At 40.6% G+C, this 20099-nt stretch overlaps 1 protein-coding gene across 11 annotated transcripts in view; it reads right to left on the reverse strand.

Moving 5' to 3' along the window:
- Nucleotides 1–20099, reverse strand: part of LOC120751994 (poly(rC)-binding protein 3-like) — a 501663-nt gene that overhangs the window by 121314 nt on the left and 360250 nt on the right. For 8 of the 11 annotated variants that reach the window (XM_040062607.2, XM_040062663.2, XM_040062626.2 and 5 more), the window contains exon 6: nucleotides 8354–8482. The gene's annotated coding sequence lies outside the window, so the exon portion shown is untranslated. Of the gene's footprint in view, nucleotides 1–8353; nucleotides 8483–18730; nucleotides 19040–19202; nucleotides 19286–20099 lie in introns of those variants that run through there. The other 3 variants (XM_040062651.1, XM_040062617.2, XM_040062642.2) reach the window with 3 other exon arrangements.

A 20099-nucleotide genomic window follows, 5' to 3' on the forward strand; every position in this document is an offset into this window, starting at 1 on the left:
CACAGTGTTACCTGGCTGCTGCTTCAGCTCTAATAGGTCTGTGATTTAACTGTGAGAAATTCTCAGCCTCGGTCACTCTGCTCTCCTGGCATCATAAGCACGTACCCCAGAGCTTAATTACTCAGCTAAAATGCCGCTGTCACCCTATGCATATAATGTAAGAAAAAGGTGATTTTCACAAAGGAACTCATCTATTCATTTCCTTTCAGGGCATTTCATTTCCTTTAATTTGTTGCTTAGCTGTCCTTTTATTTTTATTAGACTCACTTGCTGTGTTAGCAATTGCAAAATGATTTGAGGCTAGCATGGCTTTCTTTTCCTCCTCCCAAAAAAACAGATAGATTGCCAGTGGTGGTAGGGAAAGGATCTTTAGGAGAATGAGAGAGTTTTGCTTTGAGGCTGGCAAGTTGTTTAGATAACCTGGTGGCTTCAGGCAACACCAGAAAATGAAATTATATGGTTTCAGTAAAATGAAAGGAGGAAGGTCACCAATATCAGAGCAGTGCTCCAGTAAAATGCAGTACAATTAAACTCCATGAGCTGCAGCTTCCCTACCTGCATTCAGAATGGTCTGCAACACCTAAAAGCCCCAGTCACCTGAACTGAAAAAATGTTTCCTGCTCAAGACTGCTGCCAAAGGCTATGCTCAGACATGAACATAATCTATGAAGATGACAGTTACTTGAGATGACAGAGACTCTGAAGGAAACAAAGTCTGGGCTGATGTCCACTCCAGGCAATCCCAGTGATTTCAGTGCATAATTCAGGTAACAGCAACTTCAAATGGGTTCCATATGCCAAAAAAAACCCAAAAAAACCCACAACAAAACCAGCAGGGAATGCCAAATAAAAAAACCCCAAAACATAAAACAAACCAATGTCACATCGCTAAAAACACCTTGTTCTGTCAGAAAGAAGCCAAATTCTACCCTAAACACTTTTTAGTGGCTAGCCTCTTCCTATAAACCTTCAAGAAAAATACCACATGTATACATAAAAGACTATGATATAAATATATATGAATGAGCTCTGACCTTCCTTCTGGCTTGTCCATATGACTAAAATAATGACATCTGCTTAAGGTCAGAGGTCTGGAATATTTGAATGCTGTCCCTGTAGCACATGTGTTCCAAAGGCAGGCTACACTGTCATGGATAATTATGACATCTAGTACAGACACATCTGTTCCATTTACAGTAGTCAATTTTGGATTTTTTTGAGCATAAATAGAAACAACCTTGATCCCAGAACTATAAGGCATCTTAATTATAATGGGAGATCTCTTTGGAAAGACTGATCATTTAAAATTAAGTGGAAAACATGATTTTTTTTTTAAGTAATCAAACTTTTCATTTGCATTTAAATTTGCAGTACATTGGATAATTGTGCAAGCAGTCTAGGAAAGCTCCATGCTGATGTTTCACAGAACACTGACACAGACGCAGAAAGATCTCACTAAAGAAGGACCATAAGAAATGAAAGGCTATATTCTAGTTACAAATCATGTGATTCATTAGTAGGTTGGGGGTAGGAGGAAAAGGCATCAACATCACCATAGAGAAATGTTCTGCTAACTCAGTCTCGCTGATTTTCTGAAAACAAGGGAATATATTTTCAGGTCAGTGATTTTCAACTGTTTCCAATTCACAGATCTCTAAATATTTTCCAGCGGATATGTAGACTTTTGAATAGAAAAATTAAGCCCAAGGCAAAATGCTTCCTTTTCATCTTTACCTGCCATAGGTTTCTGAGATACGGTTCACAGACCATCGTCTGAAAAACATTTTCTAAAATACATCTTTTTATCAGAATTTAGCTGTTTTGCTTAGAATACTGCTATCACAGCCTTCCTCAAAAGGAAGGGGGAAGAAGAGACACCCTACTCATGTTCTGTAGACAAAATTTCTGTGAACTGAAGTCACAGATGCTCACATTTTCAGGTCTCTTTGCCATGGATAGGTTTAGATACAAACTGCATTGCAAACCTTTGTTGTGTCGTTTATCAGCCTTCCGTTACACAGGAAAGCACCCATATATGCCTACCTGAGACTGACCTTCAGCATGTGAGATCTGCACCTGGTCTTGGTTCAGAGCCAGAATGTCTGGACTTAATTTACAGCACCGAGTGAAATGCCAATACACAACCCTGGGGCCCAGGGAGGTACATACCTCCTACCCTGGAGAAGTCCTGCGTGTCAACTCCATTTGCCCAAGAATTACCAGATGCAGAACCAACCTATAGAACACTTATTTTTTATTTATTTTAGTTGCCTGCAGCCTTCCCTCAGTTCCACTGGAGCCAGGAGAGGGCCTGATGCTCTGACAGATGTATAGTCCCCTCCATATTTCCTTTGGGAGAATCTCACACACACTTTTAGCAACAGATACAACTCACTAAAAGGGCCCTGCCAGGATTATGTGGTCTGTGAGGAGACTCTTCTGCATGACAGATACCCCCTCAGGCAGCTGGAAACAAAAGCCTCTTTCTGCCCACTAACCATTGAAGTTCTTGGAGCTTTTAGCTCAATCCATGTTTTGTACATACTTTCGTTTTGAAGATATGCATCCCTACTACTCTTTATAGAGTGTTCTTGGTGGAGGCATTAAAGAGAAACAATCATTTGAAAAGGGTTCTATCTGGCTATATACCTTCTCTTTTCTAATCCCTTTCCAAATTCTGACTGAAGGTTTGAACTTCAGCTTTAACTCTGGTGTTTGTCATAGGCACATCATGGCTTATGGTGACTCACTGTACTACAGAGAGGAAAGGACAATACAGCCACCATGCACTGGCAAAGGCCCAGCCTAGATGATTATGCAGGCTCTTTACAAAAACAGCAACCCCTCCTCTTGATACAATACAAGAAATAATAATCCAAAAAATACTCAGAACAATTCTTATGTAGAGAGAGTGCAATTTCATAGAAAACATGAAAACACCTTGATAGGTTGATAGAATCACCAGAAAGAATTTTGATGTATTTATATGATACATGCAAGAATAATCTCATGTTTTTTCCATGCTGGTTTTCATGTTAGCCATTCCCCCATCTACAGAGTGTTAACAGTTCTTTGCCTTGCTAAGGAAATCTGTGGAAATCCCTTTCTTGGAAAATATCATCATCAAGGGGAAAATTTCCCAGAGAAATCTGGCTCACATTCAAGATTCCTTGTGAGGATCAAAAATGGATCAAAAACGGGTAGAGTGGAATTCGCGAGCACATCGACTAGAAAAGTTGTATGCATCTCCTCTTGCACTTGATCTAGAAAAACAAAATTGTTTTCTTTTAGCTTCTGTCTGACTGACTAATATTGTGGCTGAGTCAACACCTCTCATTTGTAACTGGGAACAACTATGGCATCAGAGACATCCAGATGAAGTACATGACATAACACCAGAAATCTTTACTGAGAACAAAAGACGCAGAACAGAGACTGGTACACATTTTTTCCCCAACAAGTTATAACGTCCTAAAACATCTAAAGTCCATATTTGTATTATTATAAATCTGTAAAGAACGCAAATAAAAACTTGACTCTGGGAATCAGTGGTCCGGAGTGGCTTTAAAGGATAATTGACTACTTCAGAAAAAATCCTTCTTATTTTTTGATGAACTAAAATGTATGATTTTCGTTTATGTAGCCATGAAAACTTATTGAGCATCTGTTACTCTACACAATGGCAATAGGGCTGCTTAGCTAGAGAAAATCAAAAGTCATGTTAATAAAACTACTAAAAAAAAAATAAAAGAAACATGCTGTTGGAAACTTGCATTAAAATTTATTAGCCTTGGTTCATAATAATAAAGTCAATTTGAAAAATACAGGCTTGTCTTTGCAAAGAATACTGCCACAGATAGAGTAAAATAACTCATATCACAACAGAAAGGGCCTCCTCACTATTAATAACTGCCTGATCAATGGGCACAGAGGAGAAATGGAGAGTTAACCCAAGAGACTTAGTCCTCCCAGCATCATGAACTAGTGTACTTTCTATTGGTCTCAAACTGTGACTGTTTCACAGCATTTTGCAACCTAGCTCTCCCTGAGCTGATCACTTTTTTGATGTCAAAAGTGCACAAAATGACTGTTACTCTGATTTGTGTGTTACATTTTCTTTGGCAGACAAGGGGGAAAAAAAAAAAAAGCATGGGAGGGGGGTAAAAGAAGGGGGTGGGGAAGGGGAAAGAGAGCACAGGGAAGGGATAGAACAGTTCTTGCCTCTGTAAGCATTCCTTGTGCCATTCCAGTTCAAAGACAGACTTTCTGACAAACACCTTGTTGGTCATGTTCATTGCAAGCCAAAGGACGAAGCAATTAAGGTGCAAGAATTACCCAGGCACAAAAAGCAGTCAGGATACAACAAATTTAAGCCCACAGTGGTGCTGTTGTGTCAACTTCTGATGCCCTAACTCTTCAGAAAATCATTCTTTTCCAGCTCTGATTCCCTGTCAAAACGGATTAATGCACCATCAGTGGGTCCCAGCTGCCTTACTCCCTGCCCAATGCCAGCAACGTTTAGGGACTTGATGTCCCCAATGCAGCTGGGTCCCAGCTCAGCCTGGGATGCATTCCTCAGCCTGTGAATGCAGGAGGCACTGCCTCAGCTGAGGGAACAGAAAGGGGACAGTTACACACGGCAGTCACTCATGTCCTATGCCCAACTCATCTCTGGACCCTCTAATGGATACAGATTTCCTTTCTCCTGCCCCCAAGGAAACTCTGTGACTAGGAGCCTGTTTTCCTATTTAACCTTGCAAGGGTAGTCTAGGCACAATGCAAGCCAACTTACTACAGATTACTGCTCAGATCTTGAAAATCTGGTTTGTTTGCAAAGTAATCCCCCCCAAAAAAAACAACCGCTGACTCAGGAGCAAATGTAGCTGCATTTCCAGTGCCTGTGAGGTGAAGCTATGGAACAGTCACTTCTACTCATCCCAGAAGGTACAGACATAAGACAACAACCAGTCCATGCAGCACAACTGCCTGCACTCAGCAGACTAATCAAGCTAGGTGGTTTTGTTAAAAAAAAAAAAAAAAAAAAAAAAAAAAAAAAAAAAAAAAAAAAAAAAAAAAAGGCAGAAAAACCAAAACCCAACCAAACCATGCACGAAACAAAAAAAGCCCCAAAATACACCCCTGTTCTCTGGCGATTCAGCCACAAGCAGCATGGTCACACACTCCCTGCCCATGTCTCGCCTGCTAAAAATGCTCCAGAAATACCATGGGGACACACACTTGTGGTGCAGAGCCCACCCACTTTCTGTTCCCTGGCTTCCATCTCCAGATGCTGGACAGATCTGCAGGGCTGGAAGGGCACACTCAGGCTTTTGCAGCTGACCACAGTAAGACAGAAGCATAATTTGTTTTGGAAACCAAACAATACATAGAGCCTCAGCTGTAGGAACCAAATGGCTTCTTTTGATCTGGAGAACCTGTTATCTCTTTATGTCCGTCTTCGACCACACATTTTCCTCCTGCTATGTAAGTACTACAGCACAAACTTCCTGGGCAGGCTATTAATCTGAAATGACACCAAATATATAAATTAAATAAATAACTAGCCCCTTCAATATCCCAAACTCAGGCACTCCTGGAACACACCCGTCCTCTGGAATGCCCCTCCCCACCCTTCTGTTAACAGTATTGTCATGGGCATTCAAGAAACCTGTTCTACAGATCAGGGAAACAAACAAGGAAAAACCATCTTGAACCCTTTGGCTCTCAGCACAGTCTGGCAAGACAAACTCCCCATCTAAGGGTCCAAGACTGACCTTAGGAAGGGGCCACTCATTTACCGAACAGATAGAAGTAATCAAAGCCATGTCTCTGTAGGTTCAGTGGCAATAAGGTATGAGATAAGACTCCAGCCCCAGGGTTTGAAAACTTCTTCCAAATGGCTTAAATTTTCTCCCTAAATCCAGTTATTTTCTAATTCCAGTTCATTTTTTGCTGTACTTCCCCTTTCTTGAGCTTCCTTTGGACTGCATTTCAACTTTTCAGTCCTAACACTGCTCTCCCAGATCTCAGTGACTGCAAACTTCAAAAGGGAACATACCGGATTCATTACACTACTTAATGACATTCATTCTGGCACTAATCTTAAAGCACTTAATGCATTTAGAACATTTTATATTACTATTTAAAAGAACAAGCATCATCTAGCAGTCAAAATGGATTTGCCAGAATTGGCAAGGATCTCCACCACAGGAGGAACCAGGCACATTTTAAACACAGCTTGCCTTACTCAACCTTCACCTGAATTGCAACAAGAGTCATCCTTGCAGCAAAGTGTTTCTTAAATATTACAGCAACACTTGATTTTTTCCAACTGAAGATGATGAAACAAATTAATCTCTGGCACAGACTAGTATGGAAGCAAATAAGAAATGAGACCACTTAGGACAATGCTAAATCTGAATGGGAAGAATAAGAAATCACCAATGGCAATGTAATTAGCACATAATATTTTAAGTGTTTACACTGGAAAGGGTAGATTAATTTGATAATCAAGCAACAAACTGATTTCTTACTAGTTCTGAAATTCTAGGATTCACTCAGGCTAGTATAAAAGATGCTAGTAGTGTTTTTCCACAGATAAGCAACTCTGGAAGGAACTAACAGGTTCTAAATGTTACTCAAGGGAGGAGCAGCACAGTAGAGAAAGAATTAGACAAGTAGGATAAATTTAGCTGAAAAAGACTACTGAGTTGGAAAATGCACACTAGAAGTAAATTACAGCAAGCTAAAATAAAGATTCTTTTTAATTATAAAAATTACTACAGATGCCATTAATAGAACCACATGATATTTCTATGTAATTCAGTTTATGAATGTAATTCATTGTTGGGTCATGCAGACAGAAAATATTTTGAATTCAAGATAGACAGTTCAGAGGTTTGATGTACTGAGGGCATGAGTGTGGAGTGAAGAACCAAACCAACCAAGCTTCTAAAAATTTAGAGGTCTCCTAAGCACAGAAACAGAAGTTGATTTTGTGAGAGTCCTGCCAGGGGCTGGTCCTACGTGCCATTAATTTCTTTATATTTTAGAACTATAATTTTGTTGTTCTCTTGAAATAAAAAAATGACAAATACACATGAAAATTAACCAAAACCCAAACATATTTCCAGTAAAGGTGAATTATTTATGATTTTTTTTTAAGTCAACAAGAATTAAGTTCATGTACTTCAGGGGAAATATTTTCCACCTTCCCATTTATTTATCTTTGTCTACAAGAGAATAATAATCCACAGACACTTGAAATGTGCTGATGCAGAAGACAAGGGAGTATTTACTCACAATTAGTAAACCTATTCTTGCTTTAGGCTGGAATGTAAGTGGTGCCAAATGCTGTCTAGAACGACAGAGCATGATGCCATCTAAAACTAGGCTCAGTATTTGACTGGAGATTGAAGGTTATTTTGCAAGTTTGATCTGTTTGCAGGAGAAGCAACTGCTGGACTTTGATGTGCATGCATCTCATAAAAATCCAAGGAGGTAATAATTCCAGAGTACAAAGTCATGATGTGACCACAAATGAAATATTGCATACAGTTCTTGCCTTCACGTATTGCAAAAAAAGATATTAAATAACTAGGCATATACAAAGAAGGCTAACTTAAATGATACAGGAACTGGAGGATAAGACACAGAATATGAAGGCAGACTAAGGAAGCTAAAGTTCTATAATCCAGAAAAGAGGATTGAGCAGAATATGATCATAGTCTATAAATAACTTACAGGTAACAATACAGATGAAAGAAGAGAATTATTGAGAGGTAAGATGACAAGCAACTTCCTTGAGCTAAAGAAGGAAAAACTGAACAGAAGAATGTAGGACAGACATTTTCAAAACCTAATATCCCACAGCAGCACGCAAAATAATTGCATTTTAATCAAGGTGGAGTCATTTCACACGTGTGTAAGTTCCAAGTAAAACAGGCGAGTCTCGTGCCTCATAAGACACAACCCAATCCTGCGGTCATCCGCCAAACAGACTGGGGCCGTTTTGGCATCTGGGTGCCTAATAGCAGAGATGAATTCAAAGGAGACATCGAAGTTGAGTATGAAATTAGAAAACAGGCTGTGTAAAAGAAGTAATTTTATTTCCCCCTCCAACTTATGGGAGACAGGTTGTTAAAATTAACCACATACAGGAAAAATGGCATTAATGTGGCAAATGACCCATTATAATACTTAAAGATGGACATATATTGTGTGCCCAGGATGTGCCTCAAACAGGGAGAGAAGACTTGCTCCCAATTAATCCAACTTGCAAATTTTCAAATAACGCCAATGTAAGACATACATACATTCTCATATAAATTGGAATGAATAAGCAGAGATTTACCTCAAAACTGAAAGTACGTGGATACATGCACACCAAAGATCAGCTTCTCCTACAAACAGATCAAACTTCCAAAATAATCTTCAATCTCCAACGTGATTTTTCTAAAACATTCAACAGAGCAGCAGAGATCTACAAAAAGACAAGAGGTTGGCCTTATGATTAACGTAAGATCCAGAAGGCTTCTTTGAATGGGGGAATGAGGGGGAGAATCTGCCTCAAATATGACCTTTAGTTATTTCACTGCTGAATATTCCAAGTGGTTGAAATGAAAATACAAAAGTTTTGAACAGTTTATTCCTACAGAAGCAAAGTGGTGATGGACACAGTAGTATTCCTGTACTAAGCACTAAACTTTCCTGCAACAATAAAAATATTATCTCCTCTCAAGAATGTGGAAAAAAAATCCACATACCAAGGTAAGTTTTTTCTATCCACACATACTGCTAAGATTTTAACACTCCATTTCCAATCTCACGCACATACCACATTCACTTTCCACAGATCCCATCACTGGGACAATGTATCTTTGCAAAGTCAATCCTTTTTTCTTTTACCCCAACAGAAGGAGCCATCCAGGTTTAAAACTCAGATCTTCTGAAGAAGGCAGTGAAAATTAGGAGAATGGATGGAGAAAAAAGACAAAGTCTATGAAAACACAGTTTCTGTGGACAACAGAAACACAGAATCAGTAAGGCTGGAAAAGACCCTTAAGATCATTGTGTCCAACCATTAACCCAGGACTGCCAAGAACAACACTATGTCCCTCAGTGCCACATCTATGTGTCTTTTAAACATCTCTAAGGGTGGTGACAAAACCCCTTCCCTGGGCGGCATGTTCCAGTGCCAGATAACCCTTTCAGTGAATAATTTTTTTTCTAATATACAGTGTAAACTTTTCCTGGCACAACTGAAGCCGATTCCTCTTGTCCAATCCACTTTTTACTTGGAGAAAAAGTTCTTATCCAGATACAAGCTAGAGCAGAATTACACATCACTTTCACAATGAGATGCCATTTTGTAGCCAAAGTCAATAGAAGAGTCTGGGAACATTGTTGTATCATCACAAAAATCGGATGTAGGAGGACAGAGGATCACAGAAATCCTCAGGGATTAGACAGCAACCTGTTCTCATTCTACTGCTCCAACAGATTAACCAAGGAGAAATTCTGTCAGGGATTTTGTGGACATCTCATCCTCAGCATCTTCCTTGGATGTTACAACTGGGCAAGGCTACCTACAGCTTGGACTTTTATCACATTTGGTCTTCTGTACACGTTCAAATCCAGGAAAACCCTCAGAGTCTGTTCCAAAGAAGTTAGGCAGCAAGTGAATAGAATACATTGAAATAGCTGTTTCAATTTGCAAAAACTAATCACGTAAACCACATTTAAGTAGAACTAGTTAAAAATACAAGATCATTTCTGGCTAGGAATACAGATCAGCAGGACTTCAGACTGACAATAAAAGGAAGGCATTTATGTCTCAGAATCTCCTTTAGTACCATTTTTATCACAAAGTCAGTATCCACATATACAAACCATATGTAGGTGTGTAAATTAGGTGCTCAGTGCTTGCACAAAACTATTGAATTTGAACAAGTATTAACTGAACACTATAAGGTGAAAATTAATATAGATGATGTCATACCTTGTTGATTACACATCATAAGTTTTAAAAGGTATTTATTTGAACAAACACATTTCTGCAAGTCCTTCTTTTGTATAAGAAGTGTAGACAGCAGCTATTCAGGGCTGCAGACATGAAAGCTTGCCAAAAACATGAGCTATAACCCCATTTTTGTTTATTACTGTAGCCCATCCATTTGACGTCTACGCTAATAAATATTTTTAATGAAAAGCATTCAAGTACACACCCTGTTCGTTGGCTTTCCCCAGAGTGCTGAGGCTCATTAGGCAGATTAGCAGTTTTCTGCAAGAGACGTCTACACAGTTTTCAAATTTTGTCTAATAATCTCTTGAAATACGGCTTGCAGCAGAAGACATGCTGAGCCAAACTCATCACTAGACTGAATCTGGGCTGATGTGATTTTTAAAACAGTCTTTGCCCTTAGCTTTAGACATATTTGCAGGGCCAAACCTCCAAAACTGCAATTATTATTAAGAAAATAAAAGTATCAATCCAAAACAACTTAAACTGGAACATTTCTGTGGTTATTCAAAGCAACGAAGTTTCTCAAACATTTTTCAAAAAGCAGTAGTAACAGCACAAAGTAGTTCCCTTTTAAACTAGGGTAAACATAAGTACACATTTTGCCCAATTTGCCCACATTCTAGAAAACAAAGCATGCAAGAAATTTAATACAGTATAAACCTGAGAAAGTTGTAGTTAAAGATTCCAGTTAATTTTTTCAACTGAGTAAGAATTAATATCTTTGAAACCAACAAAACCAAGAAAGGATTGTGCAAAAATCTCAAACTCCTCATAAAATGATCCCCTCATGTAATAAAATATATGTATCTGAAAAATATGAATTGCATTAGCAGCACAGGAACTAGAAATTAAACTGATTTAAGGTGTACCTGCAATCTTTCAAGCTTGTCCTATATATTTTAAACATCTTATTTAGAAATAAAATTATTTTCCCGGCAGCTCAGTTGTATTATTATTGAGGGAATCACATTTTGATGTATTTTTAAGTATGATCTTAGAGGTATACAGAGCTAAATTGAAGGTGACGTTTTATTAGTAGCCATAGGCAACCCTAGTTATGGCTACTTACATTTTTATTTGTCCCCCAATATATACGTGATCTGCTTTTAACTTTATTGAATAATAATAATAATAATAATAATAAATAATATTCACTGGAGACTGTGTCATTCCTGTCTAGGGATGGGAAATCAGAAAGGTCACAAGGTAAAAGAAAACTCCCTTTTCATAGGAACTTTAATGTATTTCTCCAAGGGGAATTCATGTTGCTTTAGAAAGGTTTAGACATATATTGGCAGGGCCTTTACACCTGAGCCAAGTAAAAGCCTATCCATCTGCGCAGAATAATCTGTGTTTAATAAAAACACAGTAAAATAGATTCCTGTACATTTTTTTTGGTAAAGCCTCTCTTGCCAGCACCCCGGTAACTCCACACCCACTCAAAGCATGGCTGGGGTTGTCTCTTAACCAGCGGTAAAACAGGCAAGGAAAGGTCACGGTGCTGGGAGATTTCTTTTCAGATGATAAACAGGATTAAAAGTGAATAGGTCCTGGTTAGCAGATCACCCTAAAAAGAAACCTAGCAATGACAAGGCATAGCCCTAAGTCCAAACTGTGTGTCAGCAATCTCCTCCCGGTAAATCTGGGGTCAAGAAGTAACTACCAACAAAACTGGATATATACATGTATATATATACATACATATATATGTAATCCACCACAAATGGTGCTCATACAATTGCCCAGGCAAAACCCTAAGTAAACAAAGAGAGCCCTGTCAAAGTTTACCAAATCCAAAAGCTACCCTTTAGAAAGGGTAATAACAGAAAATATGGAAATACCAAGATAGGTCACTTAAATAGTCATACTTCTGCCTTTTATCATCTTTTCATTGAAACTAGAAATCAGGAAGAGAGGAGGGATGTTTCTAAGAAATCAGAAAGTGTCATCCAAGCACTATAAAGTACCCTCACACAACTGCAAGGTGCTTGTTTCACCCTCTGGCTGGGAAGTACCACAGAGGGGTATCACCCATCAGCTGGAATTCAGCAGCCAGCCATGGATGTGATCCTACTCCGCAGCAATATGGAACAAAACAGGTGAGCTACTCTTACTCAAAGTCATGACAGTCTTAATAGCTGCAGAGGGAAGCAATTTGCATTTCCAGTGTTTAAGGTGATGCATTCTGCTCCACAGCCAGGAACAGGAATAGTTCTGTGTGTGAAGTTACTGTGTCACAGCTCAAGATCAGTGCCTTCTAAAAGCATGCTTTTCAAGACATAGGGGAAATTACTCAGAAACTCTAGCTACCAATAAGAGGATGAATACCACGATGTCACATATTAAGTTATAACAGGTCATGCCAACAGATTAACTGGTACTAGAAGCTCCTAGAGATATACTGGCAATTAAGGTTCCTGCAAGCAAACAAGAGGCCAGCAGCAACACTGGTTGGAAGTGTGGGAAAAAGCCACACCCAGTACATGACAGTCACCTCCAAACAGACACCTCTAAGTGCAGCCACACTTCTGTCAGGACTGGAGGCTGCTTGGGGATCTGCTCTAGGTAGTCAATGGAAAAATAATAGCTTTAGGAGGCTCCACCATCATGGCTAATGCTGGAGTCTTTTGTCAAAAAACTATTATTCCTACACAAACAAGAGAAGCTTCCAAAATTTATGCAGCATTTTAAAACATGGGATCAGATTATCAGAATCTTACTTATCTGACATTAGAAACACTGAGGGGACATTGCACTTTGTTACAAGCCAGTTTGAATAGCTCTTATAATTTTTATCCAGCTTCCCCTACTCCACCCCAGTCACTGTGGGATGCTCACAGTAAAATAACAGTGACAGCCTCTTCAATACCTAGCAGGCATCTCTACTTCTGCACTGTGAATGCTGATGGGGGAAGGAGGAAGGGGGAAACAAAGCGCATCTCTGTCTTGGTGTCTGCACAGAGTCCTTGTTCTTCACAGAGAAATCTAATGGTGCAACTTTTGATGTTCCCTACTACTCAATCAAAATCCACCTATCTAAAGTTCTCTAACTTAAAAGGACCTGGAACTTCAAGGCTGATTATCATCATTGTGAATGAATACTATAAACTTCTCTAGTGGAAAAAAAGTAGAACTCTTACATCTCCCTATCTGCAGGAGCAAAACATTTTATTTTAATTTACTCTCACAGGTATACCATACACTTATAAAGAAAGAAAACAGTTTTTTAATCTGCTTGATCATATCAAAGGAAATCTCCACCAGATCCATGCAGATCAAGGACCTTCAGTGTTTAATCCAGTACTATATGGTAATTATGGAGTGGATTTACAGCATTTACAAAGGTTGCATCAGTCCCCGACATTTCACAGCCTTTTCTTATAAAATCTCTGCTGTTACTGTTTACAATGTTTAATATTACAACACAGACAGCAATTTTCTGTTTGCTCCTCTGGGTAGATGCTGGCATGTAGCTAGAACTATACTAATGAATCCTCAAGGCATGCACAAAGTTCAACTGAGTGAAATCATAGGAAAGTCATTTTATGGTCTTCAAGTCTCAGATTCTGTCCTTCTAGTCGTTTAGGCTCAAATGCTGAATAAGTGCTTTACTGCCCACTGACAAGAAAATATTTGACAACAGGGGTAAATACAAATCTAGATGGTGCGGACATTGCACCAAACACTTAATACATCCATCCAAAAATGTTCTTTTTCTTGGGAGATGTACCCCTCTTCACTTTCCTGTAGTGTGCTCTGTATTTGGGATAATATTAAGCTTCCCTTGTTGCCACTGAGACAGACTGTTCAGATTTCATTTCATAAAGTCCTAATATCAGCAATAATATCTGTACTTGTTTACCAACAAACATATACCTATTTTTATATAAAAGATGATGGAAGTCTTTTCCTAGACCTCCACATTGTCTGTGTACAGCTGCCCAGACTCCTGCTGCCATGCCTGGGACTGTTGTTCTGACACAGCCACCCTCATTTTCTGAAAGCTGGCTGAACATTCATAAAGCCCTGCTGTAAGCATCACAGTCAAGTCCTTTTGTTGGTTTGTTTAATTTTAATGAAATCAAATTCTTTCTTTTTTATTACAGACATGTGCCTAAACTATTCTGCAAGCAAATTTTTGTCAGTAAATGTACTGTGAATCTAACAGAAATAAACCGGTACAGGACAAAGCAGAAAAGTACTGTGTTTTCCTAAGCACTTTCACTACTTTTTTTTAAAAAAAAAAAATTTGAAAATATTTACCTTAAAATGTTTGTAAGATTAAAAAAAAAACAAAAAAACCAACAAACAAAACAAAACCACAACCAAAAAAAAACAAAAAAAAAAACCCCACCAAAAAAATCCCACATTCAAGTTTTTCTCAGACCATTTTGTGAAAGTTTTCAGGTGACACTGCAATAAATCCTACTAAGAAATACTGCAGCATCCTCCTCACAGAATTGTATCAAGCTATAGGCTGAGCAACTAGATTACACCAAGAACAACAGGTACATGGACTCTTTTTTATTAATTTTGTAAACCTGCTGCTTATTTATTCCATACAGTTAGTCAGATCCTGCCACCGGTGCCCACATCCCCCATAGGAGGAAAGTCTGCCGAGGTCACTGGCTGAGACCCGACAGCGTCGATTGCAGCTCAATGACTCCCAGCAGCATTGAGATACTGCGGTCAAACACAGGCCTCCGAGGAGGTGCACGGGAAAAAGAAACTTCATCCGACTCTAAATGACCCTTACAGCTTTGGGGAAAACAAGGTCTGATCCAAGTGAGAGCTAGAATCAGAGAAGGAGAATCAAAAAACCCAACCAACTAACTCCCTTGGGGGAAGAGATCAATTCATGTTGGTTTGCAAAATTTTTTTTGACACATATATAATAGGCCTTTATATTTTAAATAACAATGACTTTCTATACTAACTGGTTTTTGTGTCTCTATGCTGAAGGCTTCCAGGGCTCAGAAAGCAAGTCAAGATGCTGAAGAGCATGTGTATACATAAGATGACAGCCTCTGGCAGGGGACAAAAAGCCTTCAGAATATGGGTGAGCACAGCAAAGGGCCACCCGTGTGCACAGGGGATGATGGGCAGACTGCTAGAAATCTGGCAGAGTGCGCAAAAGGGAGTTTGTTAGCCTGAACTTGACTTCTGTGCCTGACTGATGAATATTAACATACAATTGCTCTTGCTGAATATCTCCATGGCTCTATGACCACTTTATGGATGCTTGCATGTATTATCTCCCTCTTTCCTCTCACCAGCTGATGGGCACGACACCCTTAGGGATAAAAACACACACCCTTAAGAACAAGTAGATGTCTTTTACAAACTTTCTGTTCGATTTTAATCCAAAAGAGTTGGCAATGAGCTTCTGTTTTTTAATTAAAACTTCCTTTGCTCAGTTGTTTTTTGTCTTGTGGAGCATTTATCAATCAGGAGGAGTCACCGTAGGATGCACTCAGTGGCAGCAGGCTATTTCAACCCTTCCCCCAAGCCCAGACGCTGACTTTTTCCTTCTTCCTCCCCTCCCCAACTTCATTAACTAAATGCACTGAATAAACCTTAACATCCCAGCTAAATCCTATTGGCCCTGGATTTGCTGCTTAATGCTAAAACCCAAGCGACCCATTTTTCTCCTGTTGATACTTCTATTGCTGATGGCAGCGGGCAGAGAAAAATACCCAACTTTAAACTATTTTCATGTAAGGACCAAAACCGAAAGCATTCGTCACTCACTCTTTCTGCTGCAGCTCACAAACTTTACGTAAGCTTTACGTGACATGTCAAAGTGTCCTTCGCTTTTCTGCTTCACAGGCAGCACAGGGAGCCTGTTGCTTAGCAAATGATTACAACAGAGTGCATCTGTTATTAAAAGTGCAGTTAGGTCTCTTTTAAAGGAAACTAATCTTGCAAAGTCTATGAAAATTAATTTCTGTGCATTCTACAATCCCCAATCATGATGTCATTATAAACATCAGAAGATGAAGATCCCACAAACTAAAAATCTTGGGGAGAGAATAACAAAGAGAGTAAAAGGCTTCAGTGCTACAGAATAATTTTCATTGCTATCCTTAAGTTTTGCTTTGAACTTCAAGTTTGTCTTCCCAATTTCACATATGCCACAGAAAAGGCTAAAGATTACCCGCTGTGCCCTTGCTTCCTGGCTGCCAGCCTTCCTGCTGCACCCCAGTTAAAACTCCTGCATGTCATCTCCCTCAGCTCAGCTGCCCAATGCTTCCTCCTTGGTCTGTGATGACAAACAGGAACCTCAATGGTTCTTCCCTGCTCTTGACTCCCTCTTTCCAAAGCACCCAAACTGGGTTATCTATCCAGCTGCAAAGCCTCCTTGTTGGTAGCATTAAAACCTTTGGCTCTTGGTGTCACCCGCTGGCCTTTACTGCTTGCTCCACCAGACCTCTGATCTCTCTTCCACCTTAAAACCATTACACCATGTCCACCATGTGTCTTGCCACATCTGACACCCCAAAACACTTCCCTCCCACAAATACGTCTTTTCCACCTCTGCCACATACACCTGTGGCTGCAATCACGTCCCCCATTATCTTTGCAAGCAGCTCCACAACTTTCCACTGCAGCGATACACCCTTGCCCTGCTGCAGGGTCCCTCTGGAGCTGTCCCTACCCAGCATGCTTGGACCAGGCTATCAGCATTCCTAAGCAGGAGGGCCACCTCACCCTCTGCTCCTCCATGTCCAGTCCTTCTCCCTGGGTACTGAGCATGAGAGATGTGAACCCCTGTCCTTTCACCAGGACATCCTCTTGCCCTGCAACGGATCCGTGGAAAGTGGCTTCACATGCAGAAAACTGAGCATTTCCCTCCCGGCTTGCAAAAGTCGCTCACCGCATTTTCAGTTATCTGTCAGAGTGGCTATTCCAGCTTGCTCTGGGTATCCAACCAACAGAGTAGCCTTTGGATTTGACTTATATTTTTAATACCGCATTTCACTTGACTTTATTATCAGCCCTCAGTGTCCTACAATACCGAGGCTGGCTTCTGAGAAGGGCTGCACCCTGAACTGCCTACCCCACGGACACCCAGTCCTTTGCCCTGCAAATTCCCGCAGCGTTCAGAGGCTGCAAAGGAACAAGGTGCCTGGGCATCTGGTGAAAATGCAGCTATCCTGAATAAAAGTTGTATTTATAAAGAACCTAAAAGCGAACACAATCTAGCGCTCAAGATACGCGGCACAGGTTATGATTATTAGTACGCTGTCTGGTACGAGAAGGTTTTCAAATAAAAACACTTTCTTACTGACCGTGCACTTGTGTTAATGTATTTTTTACCAATACCACTAATGGAGCGTTCATCATGTTTCTTGCTTCTCTGAAGTAACAAGAGAAATAGATTGAGCCATGTAAAAATAAAATTAAATATATCCATGGCGCTACACGTTATCATACTGCACACACTCTACAAATGTGTTTAAATAACGTCCTTGAAGGAAGTAATAGCAACTGAATTCAATATTACAAAAATATTCAAACCAGCATAAATTGGACGGCAGGGGAGATAAGGAATACAACCAGTAAAACAAACGCTTATATTCTGGAGGACTTGTTTTTGCAGCAAGGACACCGATGAGAGAAAGAAAGAAGGCAAGGTCTTCTGTAAGAAACCAGCTATTTCAGACTGAAGAAAGCAAAAATATTTTTGTTCGCCTGATTATAGATAAGGACAGTATGGAGCAATATTCACATGATTCACCAAGGTTTTTCCTCGCCTTGAATACAGCGAGTAGCATACTAGTTAGAGGACATATTTCTTAAGAGGTTTATGAGGAAGCAAACCTCAGCTTCTCTGTTTATTTTTATAAACTCTTGATGGATTTCAGCATGGCCTATTCCTGGACTCTGCTTTGAGCCATTCTGTGATAGTTCATGAACTTTGCACCAGGAATCTTTTTAGGGATAAGCAAAGGACAAATGGATTACCAGCTGCTCAACTCCATTTTTCACTATTGTTCTACTTCTAGAATCAATTACAAAAGAAACAAACAAGACCTACAGCTAGACTGGATGGTACACACACATCTAACAGATATTCATTTCTTTTAATACTTGAAGATAGACATGCAAAGGAATTACCAGATATAACTGCATTTTGCTGCCTATAATTTATGTCTGAGTTGTTAAAACATGTTTAGGTAATGTGCGTTAACTGAGTGTTTATTTTTCCAGTAGCATTAGCAAGGTTATCAGAAACACAAATACAAGCTGTACACTAAACATAACCATATCCACTAACAGGATATCCTAACAGATGCATAAAGGACATTAAAACATTGTTTTAGGTGCAAAGGAACAATTTTCCCTTCATCTTCAAAAATAATATTAATAACCGGAGTAATGAGGTATGAAGCCCAGACGCCTCTATTACTACTGTTAATTTAAAACCACCACATATTTTCGAACTTTTCTTTAGGAAACGCACACTTCGAAGTTCACTTTTCCCCCACCGCACAACTCGCTGAGCGACGACCCGGTTGTTTACTCAGGCTGTTTACACAGCAACTTCAAAACAACAGCAAGAAAAGCCGCCAGAAACATTAACACTTGAACGAAAGGCGATAACCTCCAATGCCAACACAAATTCCAAAATACGGGACAGCATTCCAGGTTGGCTGCTTCTGACAGCGATGCTGGTTTACAACACGTCAGAAAGTTACTAACCTCTGCCTTCCTAATCCCTCCGCAACCCCTGTGGTCTTCCTCGGCCTCTCCGCGCTTCACGTTAAACTTGCAGGAAACCATTAACCGGGGGCACACGGACACACACCGAGCAGGCTGCGGACGATATTATCGCCTTCCAGCGCCGGGGCCCCGGCTCGGGCGGAGTTACTCACCCGAGGGAAGCCCACACTGACAGTCCCTGACGGGATCTCCCTCAGCGCGGCTCACTCGAGCGACGGATAAGCCAGCCCCATCTCCGCACGGAGCACTTCTACCGCAACTTGTTGGGTTCGGGCTTTTACAACCGGAGTTTTCCCGCCTCGGCCCGGCGCTGCCCGTCCCGGGCCGGCGGCTCGGTCGGACGCGGCCGGCCGGGCTCTCCGCGGGCCGCCCGCTCGGCTCCCGCCGCCGCCGCACACAAAGAGCCCCGCGCCCCCCCGAGCGCCCCGAGCCCCGCGGGGCCGGCACCCACCTGCGGAGCGGCTCCGCTCCCGCCTCCCCGGGCGCAGCTCCCGCCGTGCCGCCCTGCGCGGACAGATGGCCGGCAGCCCTCGCAGCCCTCCGCTCTGCCGGAGCGAGGCAAAGCCCGGCGCTTTTTTTTTTTTTTTTTTTTTTTTTTTTTTTTTTTTTTTTTTTTTTTTTCCCCTCCTTCTTCTTTCCTTCCTTCTCCCCGTTTTATCCTCTCTTCCTCCCTTGGCTTAGACCCTGGCAGATCAGCACAAGTGTGCTCACAACATCCCCTCCACCAGTCGCTTCAATTAGTGCCACACGAGAGGAGCTTCTGCCCAAAATCTGCTTAAGAAAGGGCCGGAGGGCAGGGCAATCGCCTTTGCTCAACAATGACCAGAAGCTGCTATAAATATCCAAACAAAAGCACTGGCAAGGCCAGGAATGTCATATCCTAATGTGATAAGAATTGTAAATATCCGATGTATACAAGGAACACGAAGCAAGAAAATAAGATTTTTTTTTTATAAAAGAGACAAATATTAAAAGCAGTCACCACCTCCTTACCCTCTCCCCCCAGTACGTGACCTTGTAGTATGTTATCAAAGTTGTGTATTTCTGGGTGCCAAGCTATTATGTTTTCGAGGTCCCGAGCGGCTCGTTCACAATCCCTTTGTGACAGCTGCTCGCCAATATTTATAGGTACCCAAATCTGTGCACCTTATATAACCAAGTCGACTGACCAGGGCTGGGCAGAGGCAGACTCCAACCCCAGAGATACGGTGCACCACTCAAATAGTACAGGTGGTGACTTACCTTGTTAATTAAAACATTAATGAGAAGTTCCCAGTACAACAAAAAGTAAAGCAAGGGGTGCATTTATCTGAAGACTGGAGGATTTAATGTAATTTGACTTAGACAC

Source organism: Hirundo rustica, chromosome 1 (genome assembly GCF_015227805.2).
Source record: "Hirundo rustica isolate bHirRus1 chromosome 1, bHirRus1.pri.v3, whole genome shotgun sequence".
In the NCBI taxonomy this organism is placed as follows: Eukaryota; Metazoa; Chordata; class Aves; order Passeriformes; family Hirundinidae; genus Hirundo; species Hirundo rustica.